Here is a 20,276-nt window from a genome sequence, read left to right as displayed (position 1 = left end):
TGGGGCTAATGGCAGACTCTGGGAGGGCTCACGCCAAGGAGTACTTCCCAAAACTTCTGCTGCCAGTGTCCTGGTCCCCTTAGTGAGACACAGCCAACCCCCACCTCTGCAGGAGACTCTCCAACACTTGCAGGTAGGTCTGGTTCAGTCTTCTATGGGGTCACTGCTCCTTCCCCCGGGTCCTGATGTGCACAGTTCTTTGTGTGTGCCCTCCAAGAGTGGAGTCTCTGTTTCCCCCTGTCCTGTCAACGTCCTGCAATCAAATCCCACTAACTTTCAAAGTCTGATTCTCTGGGAATTCCTCCTCCCATCATTGGACCCCCAGGTTGGAAAGCCTGATGGGGGGGCTCAGACTCTTCACTCCAATGGGTGGACTTCTGTGGTATAATTGTTCTCCAGTTTGTGAGTCTCCCACCTGAAGACAGCAGTTATGGGATTTGATTTTATTGTGATTACACCCTCCTGACGTCTCATTGTGGCTTCTCCTTTGTCTTTGATGTGGGGTATCTTTTTTGGTGAGTTCCAGTGTCTTCCTGACAATGATTGTTCAGCAGTTAATCGTGATTCTGGTGCTCTTGCAAGAGGGAGTGCGCGCACAACCTTCTACTCTGCCATCTTAAGCCAGTCCTATCCTATACTGAAAAGAGAATGCAGTCATTTTGGCAAGTGTATTTTCTTTAATCGGAGTGAAGCTAAAGCAATGACTTTCAAACTTTGGTGTCTGTCAGAGTTTATCAGGCAGGGGTCTAGACATATGCATTTTTCTCAAAGCTGTCGGGAGGGACAACTGGCCCCAAGGCTATGCAATGGAAAGTTGTGAGGGCTGCTGTGGCTTTGGACCTCAGCAGACCTCAGACTGGGGCCCCATGTTCTGTGCCAGAAACCTGCACAGCTTAACCTGGGGCTTCTGGAAGGCTACCAAAACTTGTACCTTCATTGGACAGGAATGCTGTACATATATGCCTGCATAGGAATCCAACGTAACTGATTTACTGTCCTGTGTGAAAACAGTCAGTAATCAAATGGTTTCCTTTGCTGATGCTTCTACCTCTGACTTACTTCTCTCCTAGGTAAATGGGGAAGCGTAGTTCTTAGTATTCTTTTATGTTTAGTGGGAATCCTTTGTTCTTGCTGCTGCTCACCTTGTTGCTATGGGTTTGGAATGCAAGCCACCCTGGATGTCTGGCCCTAGGGTCTACAGGGAAGAATGACAGATAAGATTGTGGAGCCATCAAGTTGTTGGGGGTGGAGTGTACGGCTGTTGTCGTAACTGATGCCATCTTGGGCTCATCCAGTTCCTCCTGTCCTTCCACTGACCCTACTCAGGACTGTAGTACATGGGAAATCGCTTCTCTTTCAACAAGGGCTTGGTAGTAAATAGATATTGGTTAATGACCGTTAGGTCCAGGTGGCCTCTGTGCTCTGTTAGCCTCCAGTAATGAAGACCTTCACTGACATATTCCTGGCAAACCATGAAACTAGTTACTAATTCATAAATCTTGACTTAGGAATGTGCTTCCTGTTTCCAAGCATCTACCCCCATACCATAAGTTAACTATAAAATTGTCCCAACGGCCCCTCGGCGGTGCAGAGAGCAGCTGCTGCAGATGCCTCTGGATTCTTGTCCACCTAATCCTATTCAGCAAGTAAATTATCCTGTAATAAATGGATTCATTGGTTATATGGAGCTGTCTGCCTCCTTTTTTGGTCTCAAGGTAACTTCTGAGTCACGTGGACACTTTTCATTCCCTCTGTCATCCAACAGCCAGCAAGTTTCCAGGCATTTTCTTTTATGTTTTTTAAAATTTATTTATTTAATTTATTTTTATTTTTGGCTGTGTTGGGTCTTCGTTGCTGCGCATGGGCTTTCTCTAGCTGCAGCGAGCAGGGGCTACTCTTCGTTGTGGTGCGCAGGCTTCTCATCTCAGTGGCTTCTCTTGTTGCGGAGCATGGGTTCTAGGTGTGCGGGCTTTAGTAGTTGTGGCACGCAGGCTCTAGAGCGCAGGCTCAGTAGTTGTGGCGCACGGGCTTAGTTGCTCCCCAGCATGTGGCATCTTCCCAGACCAAGGCTCGAACCCCTGTCCCCTGCATTGGCAGGCAGATTCTTAACCCCTGCACCACCAGGGATCCCTCCAGGCATTTTCTTCTTACTCATTTTCTACTCCATGTTCAAACTCAGCCCTGTGGGATGGAAGGACAGTGACCAGAGCACAGCAACAATCCCCGAAGTCACATTTTCCAGAAAATTCTAACCCCCACACACAAATGCTCAGATAGTTACTGAGCTGATGGCTCCAGAATATATACTTATAACACTCACATTTGTGGTGAAATGAAATGGATAAACAGTAACATCCCTGACCAGTGCAAGTAAACATTTTATGGTGTAATACAGGAAGAGTCATGAAGTCATATTTCTGTCCTGTTTTGAGACAGTTGACCTTCCCATGAAAAAGTACGTAGCTGCTCTGTGGCAGGAAGTGGGGAGAGGGCTGTGAGCCTCAGGACTCTGTCAATAAGAGGGACACGTCACTGAAGGTTAATAAGCAGCTAGTCGTGGACAGAGTGAACACTAAGAACCTCCTTACAGTGATTCCAGAGTTGATATTTAAAAGTGAACTTAGAATAATGCTGCATTTGAGAATTTCTGCCCTCAGCATAGACTGGGGTGAGACAAGAAGGTGGATCCAGCCACCGGGAGAGGCTCAGCTTACTTAAAGTATTTTGGGAAAGAGAAGAGAGGAATCTAGACCAGACCAAACACCCTTCCTCTTAGCTGTGTCTATCAGAAGGTTTTCACCTCAGAACCCCAGGGTATAAATTTGTAGCTTGTTATACATAATTACTATATGCCCGAGTTAACTGTTTAGTAACCCAAGTAAAGTTACATGTCACAAGTTTTTTTGGTTACTTTTTTTTTTTTCGGCTGCACCACACAGCTTTTGGGATCTCAGTTCCCTGATCAGGGATTGACCCCGGGCTCTCGGCAGTGAAAGCGTGGAGTTCTAACCACTGGACAGCCAGGGAAGTCCCACATATCACAAGTTTTAACCATTTTCCACAGTTTCTTTTCTTGTCGGCTTAAAGATTTCTGGACTGGGTGGGTCGTCTCTGCATTTAGCAATCGAGATTCTAAATGACTGGTAATGAATAAAAACAAGGAAGCAGTCTTCTTTTCAGAATATTGCTCCAGCTTTATTTCTCTCTGGCAATATGCAGTCTCTCATTACCTCCAATATTCCTGCTTATACTCTCTAATTTGTTTCTTGTTGACCCATGAGAACTGGCTCTAAACCTCTACTCCATGACATCAGAAAGGAACCACCCAGAACAGTGCTTCACTTTGTGACAGCAGGAGACATTGACTATAAAAGAGCAGGTCGTTCTGGCCGTGACCAGTCAGACCACCACGGAGCTATCTTTTTCACAGGAAGTTGTGTAACTCTGGAATTTCATCAGTGATTGTGGTCACGTACAGAACTTTGATAATGAGTCCCTGACCTGACCTAGTGCAGTGCGAGTTGGCTGAGCCCCTTCTCCACTATTGATCAGTTCAGGACTGTGCTGGGAATGAGCGTGCAGGTAGGTCTTTGATCGCCCATGCCCTTTGGCTGCCCATTAGTGGGTCAAGGTCCTGCTCATCACCTTCTGTCAGGTAAAGGAGTCAAAGGCAGAGGAAGAGAGAAAGCCAAAACTCTAATCTAGCAAAAGCCTTGATGGTATTGATGTCTACAGTGGTATTGAAAGGGGATTTTTTTTTAATGGCATAAGGATTTCAATTACTCCTTCATTCCTGTTCTTTCGCTTCCCTTGAATGATGTAGAAATCAAAGCATATGAGTTATTAACAATGAAAAAGAACCACAATACTAGAATTAGTTTTGCAAAAGATTAAAGAATAGCATTCACAAGGTTTGATTACAAGAACATCACTTGGTGACTTTCTCGAAATGTCTTCCTCCCTTGTCTTTCCAGACGGATTCCCTCTTGCTTCTATTCCATGCCGGGCTAATATACTCAGTGCAGAACTTAGCACTTTGATTTGTGCCCTGGTCTTAATTTATAAAAGGTGACTGAGTGATGACACGAAGAGGCCAACACCACTGAAAGAAAAGTTCATTGTGACTCACAGTTAGTTCCCCTAGAAATGAGAGGCAGACGTGTCACACGGCCACACGAAGAGGCACCAAAATTGTTCAGAAGCAGGAACCAGGGGAAAGCATAGGAGGCCACAGCATTCATTGCGGTTTCTATGAAAAAGGCAAGGCAGGGCACAAGGGACGGTTTAGGATTGGCTACTTTGAACAATTCCAGCAGGTTCTAGAGGCATAGGGACTGTATTTGTCTGGTACTTGTCTCAGGTTGATTTAGGGCAAGGGAAGCATTGGCTTGGTGTATGAAATCTAGATAAAGGAGGCTGTTGGCAATATGGACTTGGGATTGGCAGGTTTGTGTATAAAAGTCTGGCTCACCAACAAGTCGTTTATAATCTCTAGGAATTAACTAGCTCTGGGAGTGGCAGTCTCTCCCCAGCTAGTACGGTCCCCCAAAGATGTCAAAGCACCATCAAATATTGAAAATTAAAAACATAATTAATACATGTTTCATTTCAGAATTAACTATTTATGTGACTCTCTCCTCAGACTGGGCCTCCTTGGGACAAATAACTATGCCTTGTTTTCTATTGAATCCGAAGCACTTAGCATAGTGCTTGACACATAGCTTAATAAATATAGAAAGAACAAATGAATGTTAACTATAATAATAGTCATTCATAATTATTAGATGGTTACTGTATGCCAGCACTGTGTAAAAGCCTTATAAATTTTCTCTCCTTTAATTCTCACAGCAACCAATTAGATAGATGCATTAGTTTTTTATTGCTGCTGTCACAAATGGCCACAGACTTAGTGGCTTAAAACAACATAAATTTATTATCTTACAGTTCTGTATGCCAGAAATCTGACATGTGTGTCACTGGGCTAAAATCAAGGTGTCAGTGGGACTGTTTCTTTTAGGAAGTTCTAGGGGAGAAGCTATTTGCTGCCTGTTCCAGTTTCTAGAGGCTGCCCACAATCCTTGGTTAATGGCCCCCTCCCATCTTCAAAGCCAACAATGGCAGGTTGAGTCTTTCTTACATTGCATCACTCTGACCTCTTTTGCCTCCTCTTCTACTATTAAGGACCCACCATGATAATCTTGGAAAATCTCCTTATCTCAAGGTTAGTTGATTAGCTTGCTTTAATTCCATCTGCAACCTTAATTCACCATTGCCATCTAAGATAATATACTCACAGGTTCCAGGGATTAGGCTGTGGACATCTTTCTGGGGGTTATTATTTTGCCTACAAGATATCACTATTAAAAAAACCACAAGGGCTTCCCTGGTGGCACAGTGGTTGAGAGTCCGCCTGCCAATGCAGGGGACGCGGGTTCGTGCCCCAGTCCGGGAAGATCCCACATGCCGCGGACTGGCTGGGCCTGTGAGCCATGGCCGCTGAGCCTGTGTGTCCGGAGCCTGTGCTCTGCAATGGGAGAGGCCACAGCAGTGAGAGGCCCGCGTACAGGAAAAAAAAAAAAAAAATTACTGAGTCAAAATATTAGAATCATTCTGTCAAAAAAGGATAAAAATGACTTCATGAACAGTCTAAGTAACTAAGGAACTGATGAAAATCTCAGTAACAAAGACACTATTTTCATACTGAAGTTGCTAATAAAATTTATTGGAGAAAGGGGAGATGGGAATGAGAGGAAATAAAATGTCACTTGAATGTGAAAATAAAATTATTAGAATCGTTATTTAGTTTCTTTCCAGAGCTGTGGAAACAGTATATAGTTCCACCAAAGTATGTGCATTGCACCCTCTCACCTCACTGTTATTGATACTATCACTGGAAAAAAAAAAAAAAAACTTTGCCAAATTGATGGCTTTCTCATTCAAAAAGTATCTTACTGTTGTTTAAATGCAATTTTAAGTGATTTGATTATGAGCAAGTTTAGATATCTTTATAGGTTCAATAGTCATTTGTACTTCATCTTCTATGAATTATCTGTTCAAATCCTCATGCATATATTGTAGGAATCTAGAAATTACATTTAATTCTAAAGTATCTTTTATCAGATCAGATATAGTTACCTAAATTTGGTAAAGAAAATAAAGCTAGATTATCTTGGTCCTGTCAAAACAGTAGTCTTTGAATGAATGAGTGGTGTGTCACATCATGCAAATGTCCAGTGGATCAGATATCCTTATATAAACACTGGGTTTATTTAAATAGCATCACTTCTAATTAATTTGGCGTACCTTTTCACTCGATTACAGTGTAAGTGCTTCCCATTCCAGCCCCAATGTGAACACTGATAAGACAATGAAATAACCAGATTCCAACATCTCTTGGATACATTTTTACAGTTTGATAGATCCCAGGAGGAAGGTCATAAACATCAGTGGTACTCTCCCGAATCCTCAACAAAAAGACAAAACACAATTAAATAGCTTATAAGAGGTATCAGTCATTTACACACCTTACTGTTTGCTGTAACTCCTCATTTCTATGTACTTCATCAGATGACGATTAGAATGCATTAGGTATCACTGCACCTCTCCTCCGAATACAACTGAGAGTTTGGAGAAGGAAGTCCCAGAACTTTTTAGTGACAGGCCACAGGGAAAACATCTCGCTCTAACAGGATGCCTGTGTCCGTATCGGTGTTAGGTACCTTGTCAGCGTCTCACACAGAATGCTCTAGATTTCAGAGAACATCGGTTTCACAAATCCCAAAGGTTTTAACTGAAATATTTCTAACTAGGGATGTTGGTGATATGATGATGATCATTTCTCTAGATGTAGCTATCAGGAAAACTCATGGTTACAGGAAGAAGTGGAGTTACCTCTGCATTCTGGGGTTGGGCCTGAGGGCTGAGGGCTTTAGTGGCCAATTTCTATCTCATCTGTGGGCTACTTTGATTTTGATAAATAAAGCCCAGGGCCTGGCTAGGTTAGATTAGAAAGAGAGTAAGAGGGAGATGAATTTCTCTGTATAATAATATGGGAGGTATTTGGAGGATGGGGGATGTGTTGGAGAGTGCAGCTCAAGATGGAGTCTAGAATAATGTGAGGAGAGGAGAGAAGCCAAGAGAATGTGGAGAGGAAGAATACAGAGAAAGAAGTCTTGAGGGTGAGAATAAAAAGCAGGAGAGCCAGAGGTTCTCAGCCATGCATAGCGGAGGGATAATTAAAGACAAGGGCATTTAATGTCAAATGGTAACAACAAATGGTGATGCTTTCACTGTGTAATAATAATAATAAAAACCCTCTTATTTACCCCCCAAATTTCACTTGAAGTCTATGACCCACAATGGCCTTGATTTTGCGCTTGGTTAGGTGAGTCCTAAGAAATGGGGGTGTGTTCCAATTTGGAGCTGCACAGAGACATGAGGAGATACCAGCCACAGGAGGTGAGAAGCCAGAAAACTGAGCAGAAACAGGAAATGAGAGTTGGAGATGGCTAGAAGAAACTTAGGCTCTCAAGACTCCCTGGAGATATTAGAAGGTAGGGGGAAGGCTGAGCCTTCTCCCACTTGAGTCATTGCTATTTAGGGAAATTAATTTTGCATCTAAAGTGACAATGATATACATGACATAGATACATTTCTAAGATGTCAGAAAATTTGGAGAACAATATGAAACAATTTTAACTAAGAACTGACAATGTCCAAGGTATTAGTAAATGTACCATATGTACCTGGAGCCCTGGCACCGAAGGAAACCACAGCCTTAGGGAATAGGAAGTGACTGGCTGGCTTGTCCCAAGACCCAGTTAGTAACCCCAGGGGGCTGCTCTGCTGTCCCTAGATGTTCCAGGGAATACAGACCAGCAGCTGCATCATTGCTGGAGTACTTAAGTTTAACCTCAAGGGGAGGGGAAGACTATTTGAGTCCATCTGTGATGGGTTTGGAGTGAGTGGCTAGAGTTGACAGCTGATGGTACCAGGTTCTGTGGTACAAGTAGGATAAATCTTTTTTTTTAAATAAATTTAATTATTTATTTATTTGTCTGTGTTGGGTCTTCGTTGCAGTGTGCAGGCTTCTCGTTGCGGTGGCTTCTCTTGTTGTGGAGAGCAGGCTCTAGGCATGCGGGTTTCAGTAGTTGTGGCACGTGGGCTCAGTAGCTGTGCCTCGTGGGCTCTAGAGCACAGGCTCAGTAGTTGTGGTGTACAGACTTAGTTGCTCCGCGGCATGTGGGATCTTCCCGGACCAGGGTTTGAACCTGTGTCCCCTGCATTAGCAGGCAGATTCTTAACCACTGCGCCACCAGGGAAGTCCCAAATAGGATCATTCTTAAGGGAAGCAACTTTCTGAAGAGGCTAAGAGTGAGGGGCTCTGCAGTCAGAGCCAGAGGTTCAAATCCTACGTTTAACACTTCCTGCTTGTTGGAAAGTTCTTTACCTTGTTAATCCTCCATTTCTCTATAAAATGGTGATAAAATAGTACCTCTTTCATAGGAAAGTTGTATGGGTTCAATGAGAAAGCCATGCAAAATACTAAGCATAGCATCTGGCACATAAGGACTTAATAAAGGTTAGCTATAATCATCATTATAGAAATGTTACCATAAAGTCCACTTAATTTGACGCCTTATAATATTATCATTTATGTAGATGTAGCCCCTGAAAGATAACTCTGGTTTCTTTTCATCTCCACACAACACTTGTCATGGTTCTAGGAATATCATAGGCATTTTTTTTTTTTTTTTTTGCAGTACGCGGGCCTCTCACTGTTGTGGCCTCTCCCGTTGCGGAGCACAGGCTCCGGACGCGCAGGCCCAGTGGCCATGGCCCACGGGCCCAGCCACTCCACGGCATGTGGGATCCTCCCAGACCGGGGCACGAACCCGTGTCCCCTGCATCGGCAGGTGGACTCTCAACCACCGTGCCACCAGGGAAGCCCTAACTTTAGGTTTTGTTTGTAAATTGGAACAACCATTATGGAAAACAGTATGGAGGTTCCTCAAAAAGCTAAAAATAGAACTACCATATGATCCAGCAATTCCACTCATGGATATATATCCAAAGAAAGTGAAAATACTAATTTGAAAATATACATGGACCCTAAAGTTCATAGCAACATTATTTATAATAGCCAAGATAAGGAAGCAACCTAAATGTCCTTCAACAGATGAATAGATAAAGAAGATGTTATACACACACACACACACACACACACACACACACACACACACACACACAATGGAATACTACTCACTATAACAAAGAATGAAATTTTGCCATTTGCAACCACATGGATGGACCTGGAGGGTATTATGTTTAGTAAAATAACTCAGACAGAGAAAGACAAATACTATAATATCACTTATATGTGAAATGTAAAAAATAAAACAAACTAGTAAATATAACAAAAAAGAAACAAACTCATGGATATAGAGAACAAAATAGTGGTTACCAGTGAGGAGAGAGAAGTGGGGAGGGGCAAAATAAGAGCAGGGGATTAAGAGGTACAAACTACTATGTATAAAATAAATAAGCTATAATGATATATTGTATTGTACAGTACAGGGAATAAAGCCAGTATTTTATAATAACTATAAATGGAGTATAATCTATAAAAATTTTGAGTCACTATGTTGTACACCTGAAACTAATATAATATTGTAAATCAACTGTACTTCAATTAAAAAAATATATGGCATGGCATATAGTAGGTATTCCACAAAACCAACAAACCAACAAAAACAGGAAAAAAAGAGCAAACATTAGCCTCACAGTCCTGCATGAAATCTTTGGGACTTTTCTTTCTCCCAAAGCAGTTACCTGGCTGTGTTGGAGCAACAGTGGAATAGTTTGTTTTCACCCCATGAGCATGAATAGAATACGGCCTTGAGGCATTGTTTTTAAAGACAGCATAGAGTTTCTCGCCAGGGCTAAGAAATATTATGGGACCTAGGAAATAGAAAAAGGAAAATGTGTGGATAGTTGTTATTTATTTTAAATGATGAGTCATCTGTCCCCTTAAGTATATACACAGTGACTTATTCTTTTCCTTAACATGCAGCCAAATGAAATGAAAACACTTTTAACAAATGGACCTTTGCTGGTTTATGGCACATGGTTTTGCCTTTAAGTCATCTAGAGTTGTATAAGCTCCAGCTCTAGAAAACTTACTTCGATGAGCATCAGTTAATGCCTATGAAAACACTCAATTTAGAAGTGGAACACTTTATTTTCTTTCTTGACCAACCTCATCATTTAAGCCTTTTATTCTTTTCCCCTTTAAGCCTAGTGGAGGATTGGGAGAAGCTGCAAGGCATCTTTATTGACCCAGGGCAATTATCTCTCTCACAAAGTAAAGACCGTTCATTTTACTCTCTCTCCCTTTCAACCCAAGCCAAGAACTGGAGGTATATAATTTGTTATAAAACTTCTTTCTATCTGGAGGCAGGTTGAATCTGTGGCTCTAAAAATTCTGAAACAGAGATGAACTAAGCAGAAAGAACTCTCCTTAAACTTGTGCTATAATTACTAAAATCAGAGCCTTGAAGAGACTTCGTGGACATTAGATGCTAGTGAAGTAAAGCGACTCTTTGCCTCCCGTGGTAATTCTACCTTCTCAAACACTATGCTTGTTTTTCCTTTGCTAAAAAGGGTGTGTTTTTTTGTATAAATAATAAAGGAATCTAGAGGGTCCTATTTGGTTATTTATCTTAGTACATTTGGCCAGAATCCTAGAGAAAACAAAATAAAGATAAGAGCCCACTCAAAAGCACTGGGAACTGGATAGAATAGATCTCCCTCCAGGGGTTGCAAAGCCCAAGAGGTTGATGAGGAGCCAAGAAAAGTAAAAGTTTCTCCCCGTCAGCACGAACATCCATCTTCTCAGGGCTACAGTCAGTGATGAGAGATAAAATCTCTAAAACTGTAAACTGGCGAATATTCTTTTGATGGTACAGAATATGTATAAATGGCGTTTATAACCCCACAAGCTATGAAATAATTTTACCAAGGAGTCCGAGGTGATTTGCTTTTGCCTTCTGTGTTTGGAAGGAAGCATCTGTGTATTCAAAGTAAATTAGTTTTTTGTAAATTCCTCCAGTTCTGTTTGGGCCTTGTTCAAAATAGAGCCGGGATTCACTGTACAGAGAAAGTAGATACACAAAGAACATTTAAATTTACAGTGATCATGTGAAAAGAAAGCAAGAACCTACATGCATCTGTTTTAAAGTACTTGTAATTTATTTATAAAAACAATGCATACTCATTGTAGAAAATTTGGAAAATAAAGAAAAATATGACAAAGAAAGTTAAAATCTTCATAATCCCACCATCTCTATATAACCACTGTCAACATTTTCCATGGATATTTTTTCAGTCTTTTGTCTATACATGTGTATACAAGTGTCTGTCTGTATACTACCTACTAGTTTATCTACACATCTTCTTTTGGAATAAAATTTTAAAAACACTTGTCTGATTTTTTTTTAAGCTAGGTAGTAACCAACATTGCTTTTAAAACAACTGTGCTGAGATGCTATAGTATTGAGATGAGAGATGTCATTCTTGACTTTTTAATTCTATTATAATAACACAAAATGGAGTCCCCTGAGAAAAAGTGTTCCCTAGTAAGGAGTGATGGCTTGCAATGCTGAGACATCATCAAATTTCATAGTCAGGAGAATCATGCAAGCCAAAAGAATCTATTAATTCATACTTATTTTAGTCAATATAAAATGAGAGTTGAATCTAATTTTTGCTCTACGCCTAGATAGCCTTTTCACAATTAATACAAAATTTCCACTACATAGATTGAATTTACTGATGAGCTTAAAATGTAAGAAGAGAAAATATTCGCCTGATATAACATTCTTAGTTTTCTTAAATTTTCTGCGAGTAAATTAGAAAAAAAGTACTACGGGAAACATTATTTTTTGGTGGTTATAGAACTTGATATTTTCTGACATAAAACTTTCATTCAATAGACCAAAAGAATGAAAATGCCTGTAATCTTCAAACTGGTAAATATATTTAGCAGATGGGCCATCAGAAAAACTTTTTGTGCGCTTTTAAATGCCAATGTCACAGTAATGTATTTTAGTCTTAGTTTTTGGTTATTAAAGTTGGTAATATATCCTTAGGTGTTATTGAGTAAAAAATATTTATATAAAATTATTTAAGGATGTCATAAGAAATTATTAATTATACCCTCAGATCTTAGCAGGAAAGTACCAATTACACATGAGGAATATTTTTGAATTTTTGTAAAATTGCTCTTGCTATTGTACAAAAATTATTTTATAATTATGAGATAGTTAACAACACAGCTGATAACACCATCCACTGTACTGTTAAATATCTCATAATTATAAAATAAATCCCTTTTAAAATTTAGCTCTAAGAAAAAGATAAGCAGTATGTTTTTCTTGGCAGTTGCTTCCAAGGCTTTTAGAGAAAAACTTTGTGTAGCAATGATCCTTAGGCTGAATATTTTCCAATAATTGTTATAATTATTTTCCTACCTTTATGTTATCGGTATCTTTTTATTATAGATACCTAAATCTTTTCAGGAGTAGTTAGGTTATGAAAAAGTCCAATTATCTTTATTTAACTATAAATATTTTAATTGCTGAATCATTACCTTCCAGCTGCTGCTAAATTATTTCCAGTGAAGAAATCTCTACCAGATGGAGCAGAGTTCCAAAAAATTTCATCAGCAGCAATATAATAACGTAAAACTTGTGTCCCAATAACATCTGTCGAAGGATTTTGGCAACTCCTTACATTGAAGAAGGTCTGCATACCCTCTGAAAAACAGTAAACCCAAGTAGAGAATGTTATGAAAATATTAAAACATTTTTCTTAGTCCATATGTATTTTAAAAATTGTAGCCAACAACATTGCAACTTCCCCTTCCTTTGAGAAATTTGAGGTATTTTCTTTATGGAATCTGTGTAAAAACCTGAAATGTATGAAGCAAGTATAAAACTCAGGAGGCCAAGATGAATGTTAGAGGAACATATATTAGTGGAGAATAATAACAAGCATTGGAACAGCTCCTACATGACTACGGCACCTGCCTACCAAGAGGAATTCGAGAGTCTGTTTAGCCAAAAGTATTTTCCCTTATGGGTCTGAAATTGTTACCATTAATTACTAATGAGTTAGTTGGTTTATTAGATTAACTAGTTGGCAGGCAGGAAGAAAATCAAGGCAGGTACATTTCCATGAGGGCATCAGTCCTGTGTTTTGATTTTAGAGTGACATTGATGGGAGAGTAAATTAACACAGACGTTTTGGAAGGCAATTAGGCAGCATTTGTTAAAATTAAAAACGCTTCCATTAAAAAATTTCACTTCTTCATAGTTAAGCAAGACACATATTTGCACATACATAAAAAGATAGACATAAAAAGGGGTTAGCTATAACAGTTAGTGAACCAAGAAGGTGAGAGCTATTTAAATATCTATCAGTAGGCAAATGGTTAAATAAATTAGGCTATGTCTCAAATATGGAAAACTATACAACTGCTTAAAAGAGTAAGTTAGAGGTATAGGGAATATCATGGAAAAGATTTCAAGACATATGGATGAGTGAAGAAAGCAAGCAGCAGAATAAAGAAAAACCTATTATATAAAAAGAATAGCCTATTTTTTAAAGTTATATAATTACATAAAACTTATATGCAGTGTGATCTACTTATGTAGAACAAAACACAAAACAACAGCTGTGCATTTTTTATTTCTACATGTTCATATATATTGTATGAAAACGCATGGTAAACAGGTTTACAGGTATTCACGCAAACTTGCTTACAGGGATTATTCTCTGGAGAGGGAACTGGGGTGGTAGTGGGGTAGGGTTAGACTAACGGTCTATTCTTAAACCATTTCTCTAAAGGTGAACACAAAATCTGATTCTTCTTTTTCTTTTTTTGATAATTTTGGTAGTGTAAATACTCCCCCTTGGCCAATTTGAAGCTACCACAAGTTTATCAGCTGGCTTTTTTAATTCTCAACTCTCTGGAGGTCCTATGAGGTGGCTCCCAGATACCATATTAGACTTTCACTCTTTCTGTCTGCTGCCGCCACCAAATTCTCCCTCCCTCCTTCGCTGCCCCCTGTCCTGGCTCCTTCCTCTTTCTTTTCTTCCTTTCTTTCCAACAAGTCTATTCATGTATTCTTGTAATTCCTAAAAACAAAACAAAACAAAAAACCAAAACCAAACAAACAAAAACACCCAAAACTGTAGGTCACAGGAAGAGAAGAAACACAGGGGAAGGCTATGGGGTCCATCAGCCAAACAACTTTCAGAAGCTTTCGCAACTGAGCCTAGGCTGACCCTATATTTTTCTGCAGAGTTGAGGAGGAAAGACCTGATTTAAAGGCAAGATCTGTAAACGAGGTAAATAGGAGGAGTGGGGCTGAGTGTACCTTTTAACCTTTAAAACGTATGTTAAAACAATATTCCTTTCTAAGTGAGAACCTTTTTATCATTAAACTCTGTCGAGTTATTATAGCTGTGTGTGGGTCTCCTTTTTCTCACAACTCTGGGAGGGACACAGCACTTAGGAAATCCCAATAAATACTTGTTGTTTAGTTGTTTAAATAATTAATTGAAGTATGATGCTAACCAACGTATGGGACTTAGAAAAAAGAAAGGTTTTTCTCAGAGAAGTAAACCCCATTTTTTTTTTTTTTTTTTTTTTTTGTGGTACGCGGGCCTCTCACCGTTGTGGCCTCTCCCGTTGCGGAGCACAGGCTCCGGACGCGCAGGCTCAGCAGCCATGGCTCACGGGCCCAGCCCCTCCGCGGCATGTGGGATCTTCCCGGACCGGGGCATGTACCCGTGTCCCCTGCATCGGCAGGCGGACTCTCAACCACTGCGCCACCAGGGAAGCCCAGTAAACCCCATTTTTGTACAAAAAAAAAAAAAGAAAAAAATTCTTCAGTTCTAGTAACAATCATGTTTACTGATTGAGAAATAAAACAAAACATTTACATGATTATATGTAGAATTTAGTCATATTTAAGAATAGAGAAGATCAATAACTTCATAACAGGCCTTCCTATCATTAAATGTGAAGTGTGATTGAACAGGGAAATAAACTAAAATAAGTAGGTTTACTGGGTACTGGATTAGAATTACTTTGTCCTACATAATTCCTGGCTCTCATAGGGTTTTGGGTAAGTGTTTTAACCTCTTGGAACTTGTTTTCTCAATTTAAAAAAAAGGTGTGGGCTTCCCTGGTGGTTGTTTAAAGATACAGATCTCTGGGCTTCCCTGGTGGCACAGTGGTTGAGAGTCTGCCTGCTGATGCAGGGGACACGGGTTCGTGCCCCAGTCCAGGAAGATCCCACATGCCGCAGAGCGGCTGGGCCCCTGAGCCACGGCCACTGAGCCTGCACGTCCGGAGCCTGTGCTCCGCAGCGGGAGAGGCCACGGCAGTGAGAGGCCCGCGTACCGCAAAAAAAATAAAATAAATAAATAAAAAATAATTTTAAAAAGGTGTAATAATACATGCTCTGTCTGACACTCAGGGTTTTCTTGTAAGGTTTACCAGCTAATGAATATAAACTTCTTTTTTATAAAAACAACAACAAAAATAATCCCTATATACCTAAAAGTGTTTATTACCATAAAGTTAAAGGTGCCAGAGACGTGGGTTCTAGTCCTAACTGTGTCACTGACTTTCCAAAAGGCCATCTTATAACCTCCCCAATGGCAGTTTCCCCCATTTGAAAGATGATGCATTTGTAATGGGTCGTAACCCTGGGAGTCCCCTGACCCTGTATTATGTAAAAGGAATAAATCCCTACCATGTATCTGACAGCCCAGCATCCACTCTCCAGCACCCTTGGCCACTAAGAAGGCATCTTGCATTGAGGCAGGGAAGACAGTAACGGTGTCTTTTCTGTGATTCCGAGAGATCAGAGTTTGTCCATGGGTAAAGATGGAGTGTGTGTCCAACACACCTCCCATGCCGATAAAATACCACTTGACCCTGTCCTCTGCACACATGGTGAGATTGGGCAGATTCCCCTACATGTATCCATTTATTGCTGAAAACAGATGTAAATTAACCTATCAGGCATGTTAGATCAAGGCCACATGGTATACATTCTATGCATTTTCTCATCACATAAGCCTGGCAGTATCATCATTGTTCTCATGCATAATCTACGACAGGACTTGATTTGTTTTCCCAAAAAAGAGGCCATAAGCATTGTTTCTGATTAAAGCTGAGGAGCACACAAATTTAGAGGCAAGAGGAGGAAAAGTAAGCTAAAAAGTGGGAAACAGTGAAAAGGGGAAAAGAATAGAAAGAAGCTAAGTCCATGGAAGAAGAAAACAAGGACAAAGGTGACTGAGATAACAGGAGCATCTTTTCTGAAAGGTTCTACATAGAAACACATTTCCATAAGATATCTGGTCAGTTATGTCTTTGTTCTTCTATAATATTTTATTACCTTAAAATTACATCTTTGCTCTGCTGTCATCACCTAATTTTGATCAATATCAGATGTTAGAAACAAATGCATCTGTTTAACTTTACTTGCTATGAGACTTTGGAAACCGAGAGAATTTACTAGATGACTTGCCTATCAACCAGCATACCTGGGGTAAAAAACTGGGAAATAAAAACTCATTTAAACCAACTCAAACATAGGGAAATAGAATCATAGAAGTTAGAATTATAGGATATAATGAATGAGAAAGTTCTTTATAATCTTACAGCACATGAGATTTCTCTCCCAGAAGCTAGAAACTCTAGTATTAACTTGGCCAGATTCAGTATATATATTAATATTGTCATTCATATACCAGCTACGGTTTTCCAGTTATAGAAAACATCAGAACGTAAGACTCGTGGATATTTTTTTCCATGTCTCTATCCAGTGTTCCTGAAACAAAACAGCAAAACTTCCTCTTTGCAGAAATTCTTTTTGCTATGAAATAAACTGGTGATTCTAACTGATTCCACTCAAAATGTAAAAGGAAAATCTTGCACCTCCACAGACAGAAACCTAAGGAACTGAGCATGCAAGGAACAGGCAGACAGCCTCTCATCTCCCTGTTTCCTCCCATGCTGTGGTTTCAACACTTCTCTGTAGAAGGGTGACAGAGTTTTGTGTGAAGGTGACTAAGGTGACGATTACTGGGTTTGACTACCATCTAGTGTCCAACCTGCACTCCTGGACTTGAATGGAGGCATTGGACTCAAGATTGCCATCTAGAGCTCAGAGTTCCAGTGGCAACGTTACTTTCTTGACTGGAGAATCAAGGTCAAGCCAGGCAAAGAGAGGTCATTTGATAGCAAAATTCCACTGGACGAGCGAGGGAGACCCCACGTATCCCGGTTGGCTCTATTGCTACAATGAGATTTTTACAATGTAACCTCTTTTACAAGTCAGAATTGGTCCAAGAAGTCCTGAAGCCACATCTTTTAGAGTTTCTACATGGGAGTGGTACCTCCGTGTCATGCAGTTACTGTCATTGGGACAAGGCCCCTGAGTTTCTTCTGCAAACCACCGGTAAGTATACCCTGCCCCTGGTTCTAGCCGGTCATCTTCCTTTTGTGGGCCTGTAGTGTTATCAGGATAGAGAGCACCTAGAAAACAACCTGCAGTGTTGTCACAGTAACCACCGGACGACACTGTTTTGCATGTGACCCACGCTTTCTCCATTAAGTCACGAATGGATGTTAATTTGTATTTTTAGAATAAAGTGTGCATCTCCGCCTTCCTTTCTCCCGCCTCCTGTCTCCCTAGATCCCCCTTACTTGGTTTCTACCTGAATGGCCAGCTTGGCCAGTTTCCAGACTAAATTGGAATGAGTCAGGCAGCATATTAACAGACTAGCATCACCTTTATTGATAGATTCCACAAATATTTACTGTGCACCTACTATGTGCTAGATCTTGGCTACAGAGAGCTAGGATCCTGAGTTGCCCTCCGTATTTTCTATGCTGCAAATCAGACTTTGGGACCCAGGGCCTCAAGAGCTTCCATGTCATCTACAAGCTGCCCACAAGCATCGGGAAGTGGCCTTCTGCATAGCTGATATTACACTGAGCTACTACCTTAGTCTGAAGCTGGCGTCTTGCTCTCTTTTTTTCCTTCCTCTCCTAGAATCTGGCTTCAGATCTCCACCTCCGGAAGCTGGAATCTGATAATTATAGGTAACATTCCTTCATTCAACAGAAGACTTTGAAGCGTGACCAACCTATCATTTATCATCTTTTGAGATGACCTTGCTCCATGTTGAACACAAAACCCTATTTGGTAGCTTTCTCTTCCCTTCCTTTTTCCAACACCATCAGGCAGCTGTGAGTGTGAATGTTTAGGGGAGAAGATACTTACTGTCTGGAAAATAGTGACTTCACCTGACAGTGGTGTTTTCCAAGAAGCTAATCCTCATTCGCTAGGAAATGGAAATGAGATGAAGGCGGAACAATATTTCTGCCAACCTAACATTTAGCTCATGAGTGTCTCCTATCCATCCCCCAATTAGTTATTTATTTACATACGAGAAAAGTGTGTTTTCTTTTCCAGAAATTGCACTGGGTGCAGGGGGGAGGGTCCACTCATTTCAAATGAGAAATTACAGAACAATCTGGGATATAAAAATTAAAGACACCTGAAGTAAAAGTCTACATTCACCCCAAACTACTCCTAGTTCACGATTACCTTGCTTTTCCTGAGGTTTTGGTCTCATGCTCTTCACAAGCAAAAGCTCAGGAATCTAAGGAAAGGGGACCCACTTACCTTCGTTTTCTTTAGTGCAGTTGATTCCGTGAGGATGGAAACTATAGTTTCTTGAAGCAAAATTTTTCACATGTACACAAATGACGTCTCCAGTCTCTGCTTTCATGATTGGACCTAAAAATCCCAACCAGGATGGTTTTTCAATGATCGTTTGAAAGGTATCATCCATGTACTCAAAATACAAAGCCTTTTTATAAACAGGTCCTATCCTATCTTGGCTTTGTTTCAGATATGTTTGGGGCTGAAACTCTCTGTAAACAAACAAACAAACAAGAACTTGAACAATGTTTGACTTGAAAGAAAACAGTGTTAAATCTACTGAAACTAGAAGTAAGAAGCGTTACAGCCTAATTTTATAGAGCAAACCCAGATACTGGTGAAAATCTAGAAGGAGTCAAAAACAGGGTAGTAGGCAAGGAGAAGTTTGGAAGTTCTGGGTGAAGAGAACAAATGCAAATGTAGCAAGTAATATACATGGTATTTCGGTTTAAATGACTTACCAAATTCTTTGTACTGAACCACGAAAGGTTTCTAACCCTACACTGAGGTTATTTTAGCTCTCAAGCATCAGATCAATTCCTACAAGTTAAGACTGTTTACACATTTCAATGATTCGTGGATTTGTTGGTAGAATTGGGGGCAATTTGGCGCACAAGCAGAGTAAATCAGAACCCGACTCATAACCTCTAGATTCCCTTGTCCCAATGATCTGAACAGAGAAATCAAGAAGAGACCTGCAATTTTACAATCTCTGCCATAGACTCCAATGAGAAGGAAAAGCGTTGTTTTACATCTTAAGCACCACTCAAACAAAATCGATGATAAATACAGAATTAGAGATAATCCCTGAAGTATGCATCATGAGGGCAAGAGTGGCAATAATCCCAGGAAGGAGCAATTTCTGATTTATATTAATAGCTGTCTTCCATGTCATGCTTATACTAAAAATTCAAAGGAAGCGGTTCTAATAGCAAATGTGCCCTGAAACGGTCAATCATGGAAAATTCTTTAGCAGCATTTTATCAGTGAATAATAATTATCAACGTTTGCTTCTGATAGCTGCTTTTTCAGTGTGAAGGTATTACTTACTGATCTTCTGAAATAGGCATTACAATGAGCATATATTTACCAGTAGGAGCATAATTCCAAGTAGTTTCTCTAATGCCTATGTAGTAGTGCCTCTCTATTGTCCAACCTGGAGAACTAATAAAAACCAGAAAGGTCAGTGGTAAAAGGATCTTCATTTTCAAACCTTGCTCCTGGATAGGCTAACTGAGTGATGTTTTTCTTCCTTTATTTGTGTTTGTTTACATAGATCAGGGTTGCAAAAGAGCTCATCAAACACCTCATCTACATATATGTCATTTCCATTCCAAATGCACTTAGTTTTCATTAGTCAGGCCAGGTGAAATGTTGCACAACACATAGAGAATACTGGTTCTTGACACGGTGTACGACGCCAATTAAGACCTTGTTGAATTACCGGGTAGATGGGCTACC

At 40.2% G+C, this 20,276-nt stretch overlaps 1 long non-coding RNA gene across 2 annotated transcripts; it reads left to right on the top strand.

Annotated features, from left to right (window-relative positions):
- On the top strand, positions 1 to 19,965 carry LOC309822346. 2 transcript variants are annotated; one of them, XR_014296721.1, is made up of 3 exons: positions 1 to 133; positions 17,424 to 17,543; positions 18,141 to 19,965. It is a non-coding gene; the product is annotated as an uncharacterized lncRNA (long non-coding RNA). The 2 variants fall into 2 exon arrangements; XR_014296722.1 differs by having other exon boundaries at positions 11 to 133; positions 17,420 to 17,543.
- Positions 19,966 to 20,276: the final 311 nt, after the last annotated feature.

This window comes from Grampus griseus (genome assembly GCF_964374135.1).
Source record: "Grampus griseus genome assembly, chromosome: 5".
Lineage (NCBI taxonomy): Eukaryota > Metazoa > Chordata > Mammalia > Artiodactyla > Delphinidae > Grampus > Grampus griseus.
The sequence above is the reverse complement of the archived record's forward strand: the minus strand, read 5'-3'. Positions and strand labels throughout refer to the sequence as shown.